The sequence below is a fragment of the Sapajus apella genome, unplaced genomic scaffold, assembly GCF_009761245.1.
Source record: "Sapajus apella isolate SASKATOON/1434 unplaced genomic scaffold, GSC_monkey_1.0 scaffold22, whole genome shotgun sequence".
Taxonomy (NCBI): domain Eukaryota; kingdom Metazoa; phylum Chordata; class Mammalia; order Primates; family Cebidae; genus Sapajus; species Sapajus apella.
The window spans coordinates 12,720,688-12,738,159 of NW_022436962.1; positions in this window are offsets into that span (position 1 = coordinate 12,720,688).

Genomic DNA, 17,472 nt, shown 5'->3' on the forward strand with positions numbered 1-17,472 from the left:
GAGGTAAGGAGACCCAGGCTGCCATGTATTGATGAGGGGAGGACAGAGGAGATAAGACTTAGATCACAAGTTGAACCAGGAGTCCCTCAAAATCCAATAGCCCTAAAAGCCAGCCTGCCTAACCACCCAAACTTTAGTGTGTTTGAAAACCATCAGGAAGTTGACTAAGTAGCTTCTGATCTCTTGATGGAAACTGGCAGCTGTGAGTTTGGTCTATAGCTCAGTCCTCGGAGGGCCACAGAAGGCAAAGTTCTCCTTCTGTCTCATGGAGCATCCAACCCTCTTCATCTCCTCAAAGGGTTGCTTAGATGTGATACCTGGACCACTGGACCATCTGCTTTAGAACTACTTGAAGCACTGCTAATTGCCCAGTAGGGCCAGAGAGTGTGAATTTGCAAGCATGGCACCACTGTAGTGCTCACCAATGTTTGTGGACTGCTGGAAGCCCAGCTGCAGGTGGAGCTCCTGGTGGAGGGGGCTTCCAGGTATCGCTCAGGTTGACTCCTGCTCCTAACAGTTCACAGCTCCACCCTTTTTGAAACAAAAATCATTTGTCTTCAAAAGCCCTGTGAGAAGGTAAAGAGGACTAGAATCCTATCCTTTGTGGAGATCAGGAAATAGAGAAAAAGGTTTGGTAACTTACAAAAGGCCATGTAGCAGGTGAAGAGTAAAACTTGGATTTGAATCAAGTCTTATGAGTTCAAACCCTGTGGTGTTTCAAACGACAGAAACCATCTGTACCAGAAAAGAATAGCAATGCACCCCCTTTACGGCCCTGGGAGGAGGCTGTGGGGACCCTGGAGGCAGAGTCGCTGTTTGAAACGCATATGCAGAAAAAGAAACTCCCTGTTCTGAGGGAAACTTAATTGATCTGATTTATCTCAACATGGTTAAGAAACTATCAAGGTCCTGCCAGTACATGGAGTCCTGGTTCACTGTCCTCTCCCTGAGGCAAGTTTTAAAAAGCTATAAAAGACTTTATAACTTTTTTTTAATCTCTCAATGCCTACCCTGGTAGATTAATCTGTTTTCTGATCACGCTGATGCCCTCTCCCAGCCCCCTCCCAGCACACAGAGAGAGGTACTGAAAGTTCTTCTCAATGTGGGGAGGAGGCGAATGGGAAGAAGATGGGGATTTGGGGTGGAATTTCTGTTTGTTCTTGAGCCAATACTGCTTGTCCCAGTCTAAGCCCTTAGGGGAAGGGAGTGGAATTAGTTGTAAGGGGCTTCAAAGAAAAATCACAACTGATTGGCGAGTCTGAATTCTGTTCAACTTGGAGTGAATCTCAGGGGTAGGAATGGAATGTGACAGATTTTTAGCTCCTCCTGGGGCATATGAGTCTAGCCAGACAAAATCAATCATCCTCAGACCCTAAAGTAGATGATAATCACAATGAATTTTGTTTAAAATTCAGATTCCTAGGCCCAACCCCAAAGACTCTAATATGGGAGGCTTGGGATGGGAAGTGAAAATCTGCCCTTTAGCAATGACCCCCAGATCAGTCTAATATGGGGGTCTACAAGATCATACCTTGAGAACAACTTGACTGCCTGGACCAGATCCAGGACTAGGATTCCCAGATACCCTTCCTGGTACAACTTCACCTAGACAAAGAAAGATAACTCCAAGTAGGAGCATAACAACTTCTACATCTGCCTTCTAGTCCCAGAGCAGAACTGCTCCTCAGTGACGTAATGAGAAGACCTCCTCTTCCCGGCATCTGACTTCCATTTCCTGATTCCTTTCTACCCTGTGACGCTATCCAACTTTACTTTTTTGGGGCCTCATGAAATGGTTGTCTATGGATTACAGGTTCCATAGGAAGGGGAACCCCTGGAACTTAAAGTATAATAATAAAAAAAAGATGGGTAATGAGATCAGGAGGGGACAATGGCCTAGAAAGGTAGAGGAGGTCAGTGTTCTACAAGGTCCCTGATGAAGACTGATGAGGAGGTAGAATGGTGAGGCATAACAGTCCCTGGTGATAGCAGAATCCAGATGTTTCCATTGAGAGGGGCTGGAGTGAACTTCTGTGTGGCAAGCAGAGACTCTGAGGCTGTAGAATTAAGCACATCATCCACACGGACATTGAAGTTACCTAGGCAATGGTAAGGAATTGTTTGCAGAGGAAGACCATAAGCCAGGAGCCGAATACCTCAATGAAGGGATGGCCATGGCCAGCAGGTCAGTAAATGACAATAAGCTCTGGTTGTCATAGGCTGGCGAAGGAACAATGTCGAACAATAATGGTTGAAAGCAGGAATGAATGCCTATGGAAATTCAACCTGATCTCTAGGCTGGAGCTGAAGGAAGGGTGGTGGTGCAAACAGAAACAAAGAAAATGAGTAACTTCCAAGAAGGTTGCAAAAGAATTGGTCCTATCAGGTGGAAGCCAGATGTCAATGAACACAGTGTCGTGCAGTGCTTTAGGAATCAAATACACCTGAATTGTAGCCTGGCTCTGCCAATTTCTAACTGTGAAACCTGGGGCTATTCAATTCACTCAATTCAACTCCCATTGTCTTATTTTCCTTGTCTGTATGAAATAGAGGTAAAAACAGTGCCCACTTTCTAAGAGTGTTGTAATGGATTGATAAACTAATGTATGTTGGGTGATTAGCACAGTGCCTGACACATATTAAGTGCCAATAAGTTAGCTCTTATTTCATGATTAGACGAAATAACCTAGAAAAAGTGTGGGGCTGAGAAAAAAAATTGCTGATTTGGACAGAACTCAGCTAGATGCTCATCATTCCATTTCCTCTTCCTAGGCACACAGGAAGGCTAATTTTCCAGCCTCCTTTGGAGTTTGATTGGCTCTTATGTGAAATAAGACCTTTTGACAAAGTAATTTTGAATGATTTCTGAGGAACACATATCAGGCACAAGAAAGCAACCAAAGGAAGTATAAGGGCAGAACAAATACAAAAAGAAGATCCGGTTCTCTCCTTTGAATTGGAAATAGGCCCTGTTTCCCCTCCCTCACTCCTCCTGTGGATAAGCCTTCATGTTCTACAGATGGGTGTACAATTGAAAGCTACTAGAGAGTGAAATTGACCTAGAGCGTCACTGATAAGAGCTGATACAGCAAGATGCCTATGACATGAGTCCTCATGCTCATGGATGAAGATGTCATTGCCAAGTGCCATTCCTAGCACACATAGCCGTAGCCTTACCAAACCTTCTAAATCTCTGATAGGTCCCATTTTCTTGAAGGCTGTGGAGCATGTTGACAAGAATGGGTAGGGGACAGGGCAAAGCTGTGCCACTCATCCAGGCCACCCATATCTACAGTCTTGACCTCATTAGTGCCATATTGTAATCCGCTAAACACAACCACAAACTCTTGATGGAGTATATAAATGGGAACCCTGCAATGGTCAAATTCTGTACTGATTTATTTCAGAAATATTCCTGAAGCTCCTTCTAGATGGAAAACACCATGCTAGGTGCTGAGGGTTTGTGAGCAAACAGCCCAGACCAGGTCCCAATCTTCCTGAAGATAATTAAAGCAAGCAATTGCAGTGAGGTACTAAGGAGGTTAGGATGGGGAAGGTGCTACACAGATGTAATGAAATCTAATTGCCATTTTCCTTTCATCAATTCCCTGTGGTTTGAATTATCCTAGACAAGCTTTGTGTGTGAGAGAGAGTATGAATTTTATCATCTTTATGACGGAACATCACACCTCTCCCCATAAGAATCAAATTATTGCTAAGTGATTCTCAGTCTATCTTCCCTTCTGAAGGCCTCAATGTGCAGAATGGTGAGAGACTTTGTTTACCAAAGTAAATGAAGCTGAAAGTCCATTTATGTTTCTCAGAACTGTAGTCTGAGTACCAACAGCTTCTGCATCCACTGGATACTTGTTTAATGCAGAATCACAGGCCTAAACCTACATCTCCTGAATCAGAATCCAAATTTTAACACAATTCCCAGATACTTTAATGTGCATTAAAATATGGGGCACGTTGGCTTTAAATATAAGCTGATTTCTACCCAACTTCTTCTGCCAAACTACACACTTTCTTTTGTTCTAAAAATAAGCACCTACTATGTGCTGACACTGTGCTATGTGCAGGAGTTACACTGTTGAACCCCCAGAACAACAAGAAAAACATCTGTCTGAAATCTTTTTTGAAGGAAGCAGGTTATACAGTAATAAGAAGTGGCAGCAACTGGCCCAGAGACAAATCCATGCAGCAGAACATGAAAACTGCTCTGACATCGATGATAAAAGGGGCTGTGGGAACAAGGAAAGAGTTAAGTTGGTGTGAGCAGTTTAATAAGACTCCATAAAGGAGGCAATGCTTGGGCTTAACATGGAAGGATGAGTAAGCGCGGAGTGGGTGGAGCAGCAGGAGGATAAAATTGCTGGCCAAGGGATAGGAATGACGGACGTCAAGGCAAGAGGAGGCCTGTTCTGCTCTTGGCTGGAGGCCCAAGCTCTGCGCTCATCATGGGAAAGCTCTCTGCCACTTGGTGCTCGCCAACAATCACTGTGAGGCCTTGGGCAAACCTCTGCTCCCCTCTGGGCCTTATTTTCATCTAAAACTTACAGGTTGGACCAGCACTCGGAGGTTTTAAAATGTAGAGTTCTTTCAACCTTCAGCAATGGCTAAAGAAAAAGGGAAAGAGGCAGGACTCTGGGCCTGGCCACTAGAATATCTGCCAAGTTGTATTCATTTTCCATGTTGGGTGACTGCTTCGCTTTAAGGGGGTTTAGGGGGAACGTGGAGTCAGATGGGTGAGACTGCACATATTTATGTCAGATGCGAATATGCCACCTCAAAATACGATGTTGAAGGGATTCAGGAAATGCCACCCCAAATTATGTCGCGTTAGTATTTTGATTATTTTGAGCTGAAAACACTTGAAAAATAACATGCAGGGAGAGGCTTTCACTGAAGTCACCTTAGCTGTCTGAAGGCAGATCCTTCAAAAAGAATTCAATTGGCATAAATCCCTTTGCTGGGAGTTTCATCAACCAGGGAAGATTGACTCTTATCACAGGAGAGGAGACTACAGACGATCCCTGACTTAGGATGGTTCAATTTATGATTTCTTGGCTTTAGGGTTATGCGAAGGTGGTATAGTCATTCAGTAGAAACTATACTTTGAGGACCCATACAACTGTTCTGTGTTTTCACCTTTTTGTATAGTACTTAACAAATTACATGAGATACTCAACACCTTATTATAAAACAGGGTTTGTATCAGATGATTTTGCCCAACTGTAGGCTAATGTAAGCTGAGTGCATGTAATGCAGGCCAGGCTAAGCTATGATGTTCAATAAGTTCAGTAGGTTAGGCAAATTAAATGCATTTTCAACTTCTGATGCATTTATCAGGATGTAACCCCATTTTAAGTCAAGGAGCATCTGTAGAAGTTGACACTAAACCCAGACAAACTTTGTTACAAATTAACATATCCCATTTATTCTTTTAAGAGTCCATTCACCTTTAATAAAAATCACATACTCTCCCTCAGGTGGCCTGCATCCCTTTCCCCCTCCCCTATTAAGATGATATACACCTTTTAAATATCACCACTTTTGTGGGTATTTGCTTCCCCCCCATGATGCACCTGTGCATGTAACATTAAACATTAATAAATTTGTATACCTGTTCTTCTGTTAATATGCCTGTTGTCAGTTTACTTCAGAGTCCTAGCTATTGGACCTAAAGGATAAAGGAAATGTCTTCTTCCCTACACTTTGCAAGTGTGAAAACAACAGAAAGGGGTGACTTCTGAGATCTCAAGCCAGTGCTAACACTAACTGCTTATCCGCTTTTAAAGTAAGTCTCCAGGTTGTCACCCAAATCAGACTTTCAGCCCTATGGTCACAGGCCTCCTCTCACTGTGTGTGTTAGAGCTATAATTTCCATGTCTTTTAAAGAGCAGATTCCCTTTCCTAAATGACATTATGCAGGAAAACCACAATATGAAGAACTGATCAAGGAAATACACAGATTTCTAGACCGGTTAAATCTTTATTATTTGGCAATACTTTATGTGAAGTCTCCTTGTCTCTGTCATCACCATCCCCAGCCCTTCTGTACATTCCCAGGGTTGAGAGTAAAAATGACTCAGAGGAAGTGAAGTCTGTAAGTCCTGGAGCCTTGGAAGCAAAGAGCTTCCCTAGAGAACGTATAGTGAGAACTAGGAGGAGTGGCTTGCAAAGAGCTGGAGAATGAAGAAAGGGAAAAAGAGAAGACCAGATGCAAGAAGACAAACAAGCAAACAAAAAGACAAGAACAAAATGAAAGCTTCCCCAAAGGCCAATGAAGTGGTCTGAAGGAAGGCTATATGAAGCCTTAGCAACCGATGCATACACAGCCACCTTTTAAAGAAACTGGCCTCTATCCATCCTTTTTCACTTGCTGGCTATTAAACGCTGAATCATGTCACCTAAAAAGATAACGTTGAAGCCCTAACTCATAGCACCTCAGAATATGGCCTTATTTGAAAATAGGGTCATTGCAGATGTAAGTAGTTAAGGTGGGATCATCCCAGAGTAGGGTGGGCCCTTAATTCATTATGACTGGTATCCTTAAAAGAGAGAAGATTCTCAGAGACCTGCAGGAAGAATGCCATGTGGTGATAAAGGTAGAGATTGACATGCTGCTGCTGTAACACCAAAGATCACTGGCTACCACCAGAAGCCAAGAAGAGACAAGGGAAATATCTTTCCAGGGTCTTGAAAGAGGCAGGGCCCTTCCAACACCTTGATTTTGGACTTAAAGCATACAGAACTGTGAAAGAACACTTTTCTGTTGTTTTAAGCAACACAGTTTGTGGTACTTTGTTACAACAGCCCTAGGAAGCCAATTCATTTGCTATGGCACAAACAGCAGTAGGTTTTACTAGAGATCATCCCTGCTACTCAGCAGATCAGTTGGGCATGGACGTGGACAAAGGCAGCTGGGTGCCCCTGAGCCAGCCTGGCACTCTCTGTCCAGTTGGGGGCATTTCCACAGAGTGGAGGCAAAGCAAGCCAATCATTTCCTCTCTGTGGAGCCACATAAATGCAGATACAGGAGGAAAAGAGAGAGAAAGAAAAAGAGTGTAGATTAGGATTTAGCTCAACACAAGTCATGGTTTGCCAAACAGAATCCAACCTTAGTCAACTCTTCAGCCAGGAGGAGGAGGTATTCACTACGGAGAAAGGATCTTGGGAGTAACAGGGACTTCCCCTAGGATTTCCCAGAAGGGAATATGATGTAGGAAGGCACCACAAAACAGCCCGCCGCAGGGGTGAAGCATTGCCCTTATAATCACTGCAAAGCCTAAGCTTACAGGCAAAAAGAAAAGAAAGAGAATCAAATGTATATAAAGAAGGGGGGAGGGACAGAGGGACTGTAGAATGCCCACCTGTCCCAGATTGCCTTGCACTGGGGGAGTTCCTGGGACGTAAGACTTTCAGGTTTAACACTGGGACAACCCTGAACAAACTAGGATGATTGGCCAGCCAATGAGAGACAGTAGAAGAGCAAAGTGGAAGAAGAAAGTTTTGCATGGCAAAATATATTGTCAGTCCTTAGAACATGTTTGCAGAAGTGATCGAGGACAATACAGATCAATCTAGACCAGGAGAGCCCATGGTCCCCCTATGACCTGACTAGATGGGCCTGTCCATGGATTCAGGGGAACCTGCACTGAGGATTCACTCAGAACCTCCATGCTGACCAAGGACCCTTGGAATAGCAATGGTAGGTGACATGAGGATCCCTTTCTGCAGTCTGGAAGGCTTGCCCTGTCCAGCCATCCTTTCTAAGGGGAGGAGCCCTTCACACTGAACTGGAGGATTTACCTTCTTGTCCAGTGGGGTTGGCTGGCCATATTCCTCAGACCTAAAGGGAACCCTGTAAGGTGGTGAGTCCAAGGCCCCGTCCACAGAGATACTTTTTTATATCTCCTTTTCTTTCACCCCACACCTGCCACAAATCTTATATGAAATATTCCCAAGTATGCATGAAAACTGTCATTCACCAACTTATCCCTGCCAGGTGGGAGAAGGCGTCCTGTTTATGTTTCTATGTCCTTCCAGGCATATGCCCATCATAGCACTTTTAGAATATATTAGGATCATTGATTTTATTTTTTACGTTCCCAGCTGTGATCAATTTCCTTCATAGCAGAGCTCATACCTTGCTCATCTCTGAAATCCTAGAGCCCAGGAAAATGCCTGGCATGTAGGAGTTTCTCATGCAACGTCTGGCAAGTAAGCTAATTAATTAGTTAGTTCATGTTGATCAAGATGATCCTTCTCTTTAAGTCAAGTGTCCAACACTTGCTAGGTTAACCAGCACTGTCTTGGCTTTCAATATATCAGTCATTAAGCCGTCTGCATGCAGTTAGAGAGACAGAGGCACAAAACACTTCAGAGCTCTGCAGCCTCAGAGGGTCGCCTGAGTGAGCAGTCAGTGTGGCCAGCTCTAAGGGGCTTATGCCAAGGCAATGACAAGGGCTCAGGAAGGAGATGCAGACACCTGTGCCCTTTGCAATTATCCTACCTCCACTCTCACCTGGTTACTGTGGTGCTAAACGAAGAAAATAAAATAAAACTGAGTTAAGGAAAAGCTGCTGAGCTCCAGACAGAAGCTCAATAAAAGATAAACAGAATGGTATAAATTGGCTAAAAGAACACTGGCTTGAATACCCTACGACATTAAGTCTTATTAAGAAGGCCCTTTAGGCCTGGCGAGGTGGCTCACACCTGTAATTCCAGCACTTTGGGAGGCCGAGGTGGGCAGATCACCTGAGGTCAGGAGTTTGAGACCAGCCTGACCAACATAAAAAAATCCTCTCTCTACCAAAAACACAAAATTAGTCAGGTGTAGTGGTGCATGCCTGTAGGAGGCTGAGGCTGAGGCAGGCAGGAGAATCACTTGAATCTGGGAGGCAGAGGTTGCGGTGAGCCAAGATGGCACCTGGGCAACAAGAGTGAAACTCTGTCTCAAAAAAAAAAAAAAAAAGTTCCTTGATCCCTTGATGATGAGGTGGTAGACCTGGGTCTGATCTGCATTCCACTACTCTGTATCTCCAGTCAGGTGGTCCAGCCTCTCTGAGCCTCTATTAGTCCAACTCTAGCTTGCTAACAATCTGCTCCAGGTCCATTGAGTAGACACATGAAACAACACCTCTGACATTTCGATCTCTTCTAAAGAGGCGCCCTAGAGAAATTCAAAGCATAGAATTTTCTCTGCCCTAACATGACTCCCAGAGCTCCAAGGACAATTACTTTAGCAAACCTATTGATGGACTTAAAGTTTATGAACCTGAAAGCTAATGTACCTTCCTCTGTAAAAAGCAAGGCACTGCTAGATTTTTGTCTGCATAAAAACTCAAACACTCACCTGGGAAGTCTGTTAGTAAATAAAGCTTATCTTGTAATATGCAAGCATTCTACTTCTAGTTTGGCACTGTTCAAAATTCTTTTGTTCTGAAATTTTAAAAAGGATAGGCCTAATGTTTCACTGACCTCCTGTGGGCATAAGGAAGAAGTACACAAATTCCTCAGTTCCAGATATCCTGGTGTGGTCTAAGGAAGAACGTCTTAAATCTTACCTACCTGAAATAAGACTATACATGCCATTTCATCTCTTGTCCCAGGATCCCTCAGGCCCTGGTGATAAGTTCCTAATCTAACTGGTACTTAAATCCATTAGATAAGTGTATACAATGGCAGAGCAGGCAGTGTGCACAGGAATCAGAACAGGAATTGATTGAAACATGGATTCCTGAGTTCCATTGAGGAGATTCTGAATTTGTGGGGCTGGAGTGGACCTGGGAATCTGTATTATTTTACTAAGCAAATGGTTTTGATTCTGATGGAAACAACACTATGGATTTCACTTTGGAAAATACCAACTTGCCCAATCCCCTCATGTTATAAATAAGGAAATTAAGACATTGGGAAGTTAAATGTTTTGCCCAAACCCAAATGGCTAATTAGAGGCAGATTTGAATCACTAACTTCTCATTCACTCTTATTCTGTCATTTGCAATCAAAATAGTCACCAATTAAGAGCACTCATTATTCATTGGGCACTGTGCTAAATACATTGGCTTGTATAATCATCCCATCAATTCCATGAAGAAGATGGATAGTATCACTAACCCCCATTTTATAGGTGATGAAACTGAGGCTTAGGAGGTGAAATAACACACAGGTACTAAAAAGCAGAACAAGACTCAAACTCAGTCCACGTGACTTTAAACTAAAGCTCTCCCCCACTGCTCCACTCTGCCTCAGAAGCAAAGCACTGACCTTAATCTTTTGTGGCCCTTTGAAAAGCAGCAAATCCCCCTAAATTTGAAATGTAATGATGTGCATGTGGCATCCAAGGACACACTTTAGCAAACCTTCTCTCTTCCCTCAAGAGAGAGAATCTTCAAGATGAGACATCTTTGTAAATCTCAGAAAAGGAATCTTCTTCATCACACTCTAAAGCAACTTGAACTCAGTATAAGCCGGGGCTTTTCAATCAGCTGGAAGATCTGTGCTGAGGTTGTAGTCGGAGCCTCTTGAACAAGCACCAGACCACTGAAACACAGGAATGCAGACAACTGTTCAACTAGGGGATGTCTTAGAGAAAAATAGACACTTCAGAAGGGTGAATTCAAAATCCAGTCAGGGGAAGTCACTGACAAGCACTGTTTAAATGGATCAATGGAAGAGGCAGGGTTATTCTCATACACCTATTTCTCTCATTCAGCCCTGTATTAGTTACCTGTTGCTGTATGACAAATTAGCCTAAAAGTTAGCAGCTTAAAACAACAAACATTTATTATCTCATACAATTTCTGAGGTTCAGAAATTTTGAAGCAACTTAATTGAGTGGTTCTGGCTCAGCCTCTGAGGTTGCAATCAAGCTGGGGGCTGAGCTACAATCTTCTGAAGACTGGAGGATCTGCTTCCAAGCTCATGCATGTGGTCATTGGGCAGCCTCAGTCGCTCACCAGCTAAACACCTCAGTTCCTTGCCACATAGAATGTTCCACAGGGCTGCCTCAGTGTCCTCAAGACAAGGAGGTGGTCTCCCTCAGAGGCAGTGATAGAAAAAGAGAGAAACCACAATGGAAGTTGTGCTTTTTTATAACCTAAACTCAGAAAGAAAATGCATATTCTATTGGTCATAGAGAATAACTCTGCTGCCATGTGGGAGGGGTTGTGAAGGGAAAATAAGTACTGGGACCCCAAAATCAGTCAAGCTGGGAACTGCTTAGGGTAAACCTCCCATTCTATTCAAGGTCATACCTCTCCACAATGAGATAAATGCATATCTGATTGCCTCCTTTGGAGAGGCTAATCAGAAACTCAAAAGAATGCAATCACTTGTCTCTTATCTACTTGTGACCTGGAAGCCCCCTCCCCTCCCTGCTTGAAGCAAGACAACTTGCTTCAAGTTGTCTCTCCTTTCTAGACCCACCTTTCCAGACCAAACCAATGTTCATCTTACATATGTTGATTGATATCTCATGTTGCCATATAATATATAAAACCAAACTGATCTGACCATCTTCAGCACATGTCATCAGGACCTCCTGAGGCTGTGTCACAGGCATACATCCTCAACTTTGGCAAAATAAACTTGCTATATAAATGTTAAAATGTGCACTCTGAATGAAGAGACCCCCCTAAACAGGCTTTATGTGAGCAACATGGCTGTTTGTTCACCTGGGTGCAGGTGGGCTGAGGCCAAAAAGGGAGTCAGAGGAGGATGGTGGGATAGGAGTTGGTTTTATAGGTTTGGGGTAGGCAGTGGAAAGTTACAGAAGTTACTTTAGGGCTGTTTTTTGCATGCTGGGAGGAAGTGGTAGGGCGTGGAGTCAGAGGTCGACCAAGGTCAGTTACAAAGTCCAGTGACCCTATCAATTAGGGCAGGAATAAGGAACAATAGAGAATGTCTCAAAGTTAAGTAGGTGCCACAGGGTTGATCATTTCTTCAGTCTTCCAGTTACTTTCGAGATTCCAGAAACTCATCTGGAGTGTCCATGCAGGTCACAGAGGTTAACATGGCGTCCAGGGCACAGTCAGTCAGCCTAAAAGACCTTACAATTAACTGAGGCCTGTCTCTGATTTTTTAGTTTCACAGGGTCTATATAATATTATAAATATCAAGAGGTGGAGGCTTATGGAGGACAGTTTTGAGTCTGGCTACTGCAAACTCATTCTCCTGCCCACTTTTCCTGTCCACACAGGTCAAGTAACTACTCTACAGGCCACGCACTATGCTAAGCACCAGTGAGGTAGTTGTGAACACAACAGCCAGTCTCTTGTATCTTGGAGTTTCCTGTTTAATGTAAGAAATAGACATTAGATGAGTAATCACACAAGTAAATGTACAATTAAAAATTTGTGAAGAAACTGAGAAGGAAAAGTATGATACATGATATAAGAGTATAAACATGTGGTGGAGGAGCTGTAGTTTGCACTGAGGAAGTTAAGGAAAGCTTTCCTAAATAAGGAAAATGTTAAGTCTTCAAGACCAAATAGGATTGAGCTAAAATAAGAATGGGAGAAAGACCATCCTGGCAGGGAAACAGCATCAGCATATTTCCTATAAGGGGGAAGATCATGACACATTCAGGGATGTGAAAAGCCAGTGTAGCTAGAGCTCAGTGGGCCAGGAGGCAGTGAGTTCCTCCCTCCCTGAACATTCTCTCCACTCCCTGTCTCTTCTCCAAAGTACACCCTTAGGGATCAGAGGAATCCTCACCTCCTCTGTAAGCTCTTACCTACTTGAATCGTCATCTCTCCCACCTTGTTCAACCTTACACAACCTAACTCTAATGCCTTGAAGTTTCTAAGAAGTACATATCACACTGCGTTATTTTACAGATTTTTTTTGTTTCTCAATACAATAAACTCTCTAGGCAAGAAGCTATAACTAGTTTTTATATCCTTGTGCACCTAATACAATCCATAACATATAACAGACATTCAATATGCTCAAACAAAAGATCACAAACCCCATGGCAAAAAGTAGGGTTGGGGCCCTACCTGCATGCTTGTACATATACATGACTGTGCTTTTTCTTTCGTAAAGGCACGCATCACACACACACACACACACACACACACACACACACCCCTAAAGAGTAGGTTCTAAAAGTGGGGGTGGCAGACAGGAAAACTAAAATCTGGTGAGTTTAGACCATCCTGAGTGATTATAATACATTCAAAGGAAGTAAAGATTTGTAAAAATTTGAATGATGAAAGATTAAGCACAGAGTTATATTTGCTCTCTCAAAAAACCTTACTAATATTACTGCAAAGGTATTTTTAGACATAACTCTCAAAGACAAACAATACAAAATGATGCAAGCAACAATATTTTATAAGTCGGGATGCTACCCAGATAAAGTAGTTTAGTAATTTAACAAACTTGAAAAAGTTAAACACTAAGCTAGTAGCAGAGAAATCCAGGAAATAAATCAACGTATACTGAGGAACTTCCAAAGATTCAGGGATTGGCAGCACAAGGCAATTCTGAAAGTGGGGATGAAAGTGAAACTGAAAATAGCAAAAAGGATCTAAAGTCGGCTTAGAAGCAGTTACCCCTAGAAACGTACCTTGAATGACATGCAAGACAATTCAGAAAAACTGTTAGATGGTACCATTCTTATAAAGCTCAAAACAAGCAAAACCGAAAACATACTTTGTTTATGGAGATATATATATATATATATATATATATATATATATATGACTAAACTATTTTTTAAAAGCAGGGAAATGGTTAACATAAAATTCATGATGGTAATTACCTCTGGATCAGGATGGTGAAGGAGGCAGGGAGGTAGAAATGGGAAGAAACACAGATGTAGGTACAAAAATATTTGGAATGCCCTTGCTCTTGATGTTCATTTTGTTAATATGCTTCATAATTTACATATGTTACTAATATGGTTTGCATATAAGATTTATATATTGTATCTTGTGTAAATATTTCATTATGTAAAAAATATAAACAGACAACCAGATCTCTTTCTCCATTCCAAGTGTCTGGGTGACTGCCTGTTCCCATCCAACATGAACTGAAGATATCATCTCTAAAGAGAGCAAAACCAGCTGTCTTTGGAATGGCAGAGAGGGTTGAAGGGTTGAAGACAGGTGCCATACTTTAATCAAGCCTACCATGAATATTATGTTTAATGTATTGTGATCTTCAACTTTCTCCTTCCAATCAGTTTCCAGAATGCTTGCAGCCAGCCCTATAAGGTAGATATTTGAAAGATGTTTCTTGGAGAATCAGGCCAGCCCAAAGGAAAGCGCTAGATTTTCACATGGGTGGTTTCTCAACAAATGGTCCACACTGAACACTGAACACATTATAGTGAGGATCCGTGTAGAGAGCCAGAGTAGCCCACCCGCTCTGGGGGAATCAGCAGCAAGGCAGCTGTAAACCTTGGGTGAACTCCAGAGAAGCAAAACCCTAATAGGGGAATGTGTATGTCTCAGCGAAGAGCAAAGAGGCCTAGAAAAAGATGACCAGCTCTCACTGACCTTGCTGCACGATAGTTGTTAGCTGAAGTATGCTAACTAAAGTGTGAGAATTATACTACAGGCTGTTCTAAGTAACTGCACCCTCCCTCTGCTACGTGCTTTGTAAACATATAAAATAAAGTACTCTGAGGCAGGTCGGGGCCAAAGAGAGTGACACCATCAGCTTTTCGGACTGCCTGGCCCAACTTTATATATGTCTGTCTATATGTCTTTCTTTATCCCCCGCCATTCCCTCTTAGGTCTTTGAAACTTTGTGCAGTGCAGGACGCAGCACATGCCAGAACTCAGTAGTCAACAAACTGAGCCTATGTGCTCAAGGATTTAAGTTTGTTTTTTAGTACTCATTCATAAATATGAACAAATGACCAAGGACATCTAAATATCTGAGGGATACTATATTTTTGTACCCATTAACCAACCTTTCTTCATCTCCCCTCCAGTCTACCCTTTCTAACCTCTGGTAGCCACCATGTCACTCTCTACCTCCATTAAATCAATTTTATTTAACACTCGTATATCAGTGGGAACATGCAATATCTGTATTTCTGTGCCTGGCTTATTTCATTTAACATAATGTCCTCCAGGCTCATTTATGTTGCCACAAATGACAGGATCTCATGATCTCTTTCTTTTTTATAGTTGAATAATAATCTATTGTGTATATATACCACGTCTTTTCTCATTTCTCCCATTGATGCTGAACATGTAGGTTGATTCTGTATTGGCTGTTATGAATAGTGCTGCAATAAACATGGGAGTGCAGATATCTTTTCAACATACTGAGTCCCTTTCCTTAGGATATATACTCACCGGAGGGGTAGCTGGATCATAAGGTAGTTCTATTTGTAGTTTTTTGAGGGAATGACTGCTGTCCTTATGGCTATACTAATTTACATTTCCACCAACAGTGTATGAAAGTTGCCTTTTCTCTGCATTTTCACCTGTACTTGTTTCTTTTTTGTTGTTGCCATTCTTTTGCTGATAATAGCCATTCTAACTTGGATAAGAAACATGGAAATCGATAAGAACATGGAAATCATTCCTTTTTTGGTGTGTTTTTCTAAATTTTTTTTCCAGAATTGCTCTACAGTTTTTCTTGTAGAGATCATTTACCTCTTTGGTGAAATTTATTCTAGGTATGTTTTTTTGTAGATATTGTAAATGAGACTGCTTTCTTGATTTCTTTTTCTGCTACTTCATTGTTGGGGTATAGAAATGCTACTGGTTTTTGTATATCGATGTCTTAGTACATTTTATGTTGCTATAAAGGAATGCCTGAAGATGCGTTATTTATAAAGAAAAGTTTCTTTGGCTTATGGATCTGCAGGCTGTACAAGCAGCATGGCACTGCCATCTGCGTCTTGTGAGGGCCTCAATCTGCTTCCATTAAAGGCGAAAGGGAAAGGAGAACTGATAATGTAGAGATCATATGATCAAAGAGGAAGCAAGAGAGTGGGGGAACAGGTGCCAGGCTTTGTTAAGCAACCAGCTTTCATAGAAACTAGTAGAGTGAGAATTCACTCATTACCACAAGGACAGCACCAAAGCATTCATGAGGGATTCCCCTCATACCCAAACACCTCCCACAAGGCCTCATCTCCAACACTGGGGATCAAATTTCAACATGAGATTTGGAGGAGTCAAACCAAACTATGGCAGTTTATTTTGTATCCTGCAACTTTACTCAATTTGTTTATTGCCTTTTCACAAGATGGCGCCGAAAGCGAAGAAGGAAGCTCCTGGCCCTCCTAAAGCCGACGCCAAAGCGAAGGCTTTAAAGGCCAAGGAGGCAGTGTTGAAAGGTGTCCACAGCCACAAAAGAAAGAAGATCCGCACGTCACCCACCTTCTGGTGGCCCAAGACACTGCGACTCCGGAGGCAGCCCAAATACCCTCGGAAGAGCGCCCCCAGGAGAAACAAACTGGACCACCATGCTATCATCAAGTTTCCGCTGACCACTGAGTCTGCCATGAAGAAGACAGAAGACAACAACACACTTGTGTTCACTGTGGATGTTAAAGCCAACAAGCACCAGATCAAACAGGCTGTGAAGAAGCTCTATGACATGGATGTGGCCAAGGTCAACACCCTGATTCGGCCTGATGGAGAGAAGGCATATGTTCCACTGGCTCCTGATTACGATGCTATGGATGTTGCCAACAAAATTGGGATCATCTAAACTGAATCCAGCTGGCTAATTCTATCTTTTCACCATAAAAAAAACAATTTTGTTTATCACTTGTAAGAGATTTTTGGTGAAATATTTTGGTTTTCTATATATAACACCATGTTTTCTGCAAATGGACAATCTGACTTCCTTTTTTCCAATTTGGATGCTGCTTATTTCTTTCTCTTGCCTAATTGGTGTGGCTAGGATTTCCAGTACTATCTTGAATAAAAGTGTTGGAAATGAACATCCTTGTCTTGTTCCAAATCTTAGAGGAAAAGCTTTCAACTTTTCCCCATTCATTATAATGTTGGCAGTGGGTTTGTTATAGATGGGCTTTATTGTGTTGAGGTATGTTCCTTCCGTACTAACTTATTGAAAGTTTTTATCATGAGAGGATGGTGAATTTTATCATATGATATTTCTGCATGTATTCAGATGCTCATACAATTGTTGTCTATCATTTTGTTAATGTGATGTACCACACTTATTAATATGCATATGTCAAACCATTTTCACATCCTTGGATAATTCCCACTTGATGGTGGTGACTGATCATTTTATGGGCTACTGTATTTGCTATTATTTTGCTGAGGATTTTTACCTCTATGTTCATCAGGGATATTGATCTATCCTTTACTTTTTTTGTTGTGTCCTTGTCTGGTTTTGGAATCAGGGTAATGTAGGCCCCAAAGAATGCATCTGGAAAAATTCTCTCCCTTTCAACTTTCTGGAAGAATTTGAGGAGAACTGATGTTGGTTCTTCTTTAAATGTTTGGTAGAATTGTG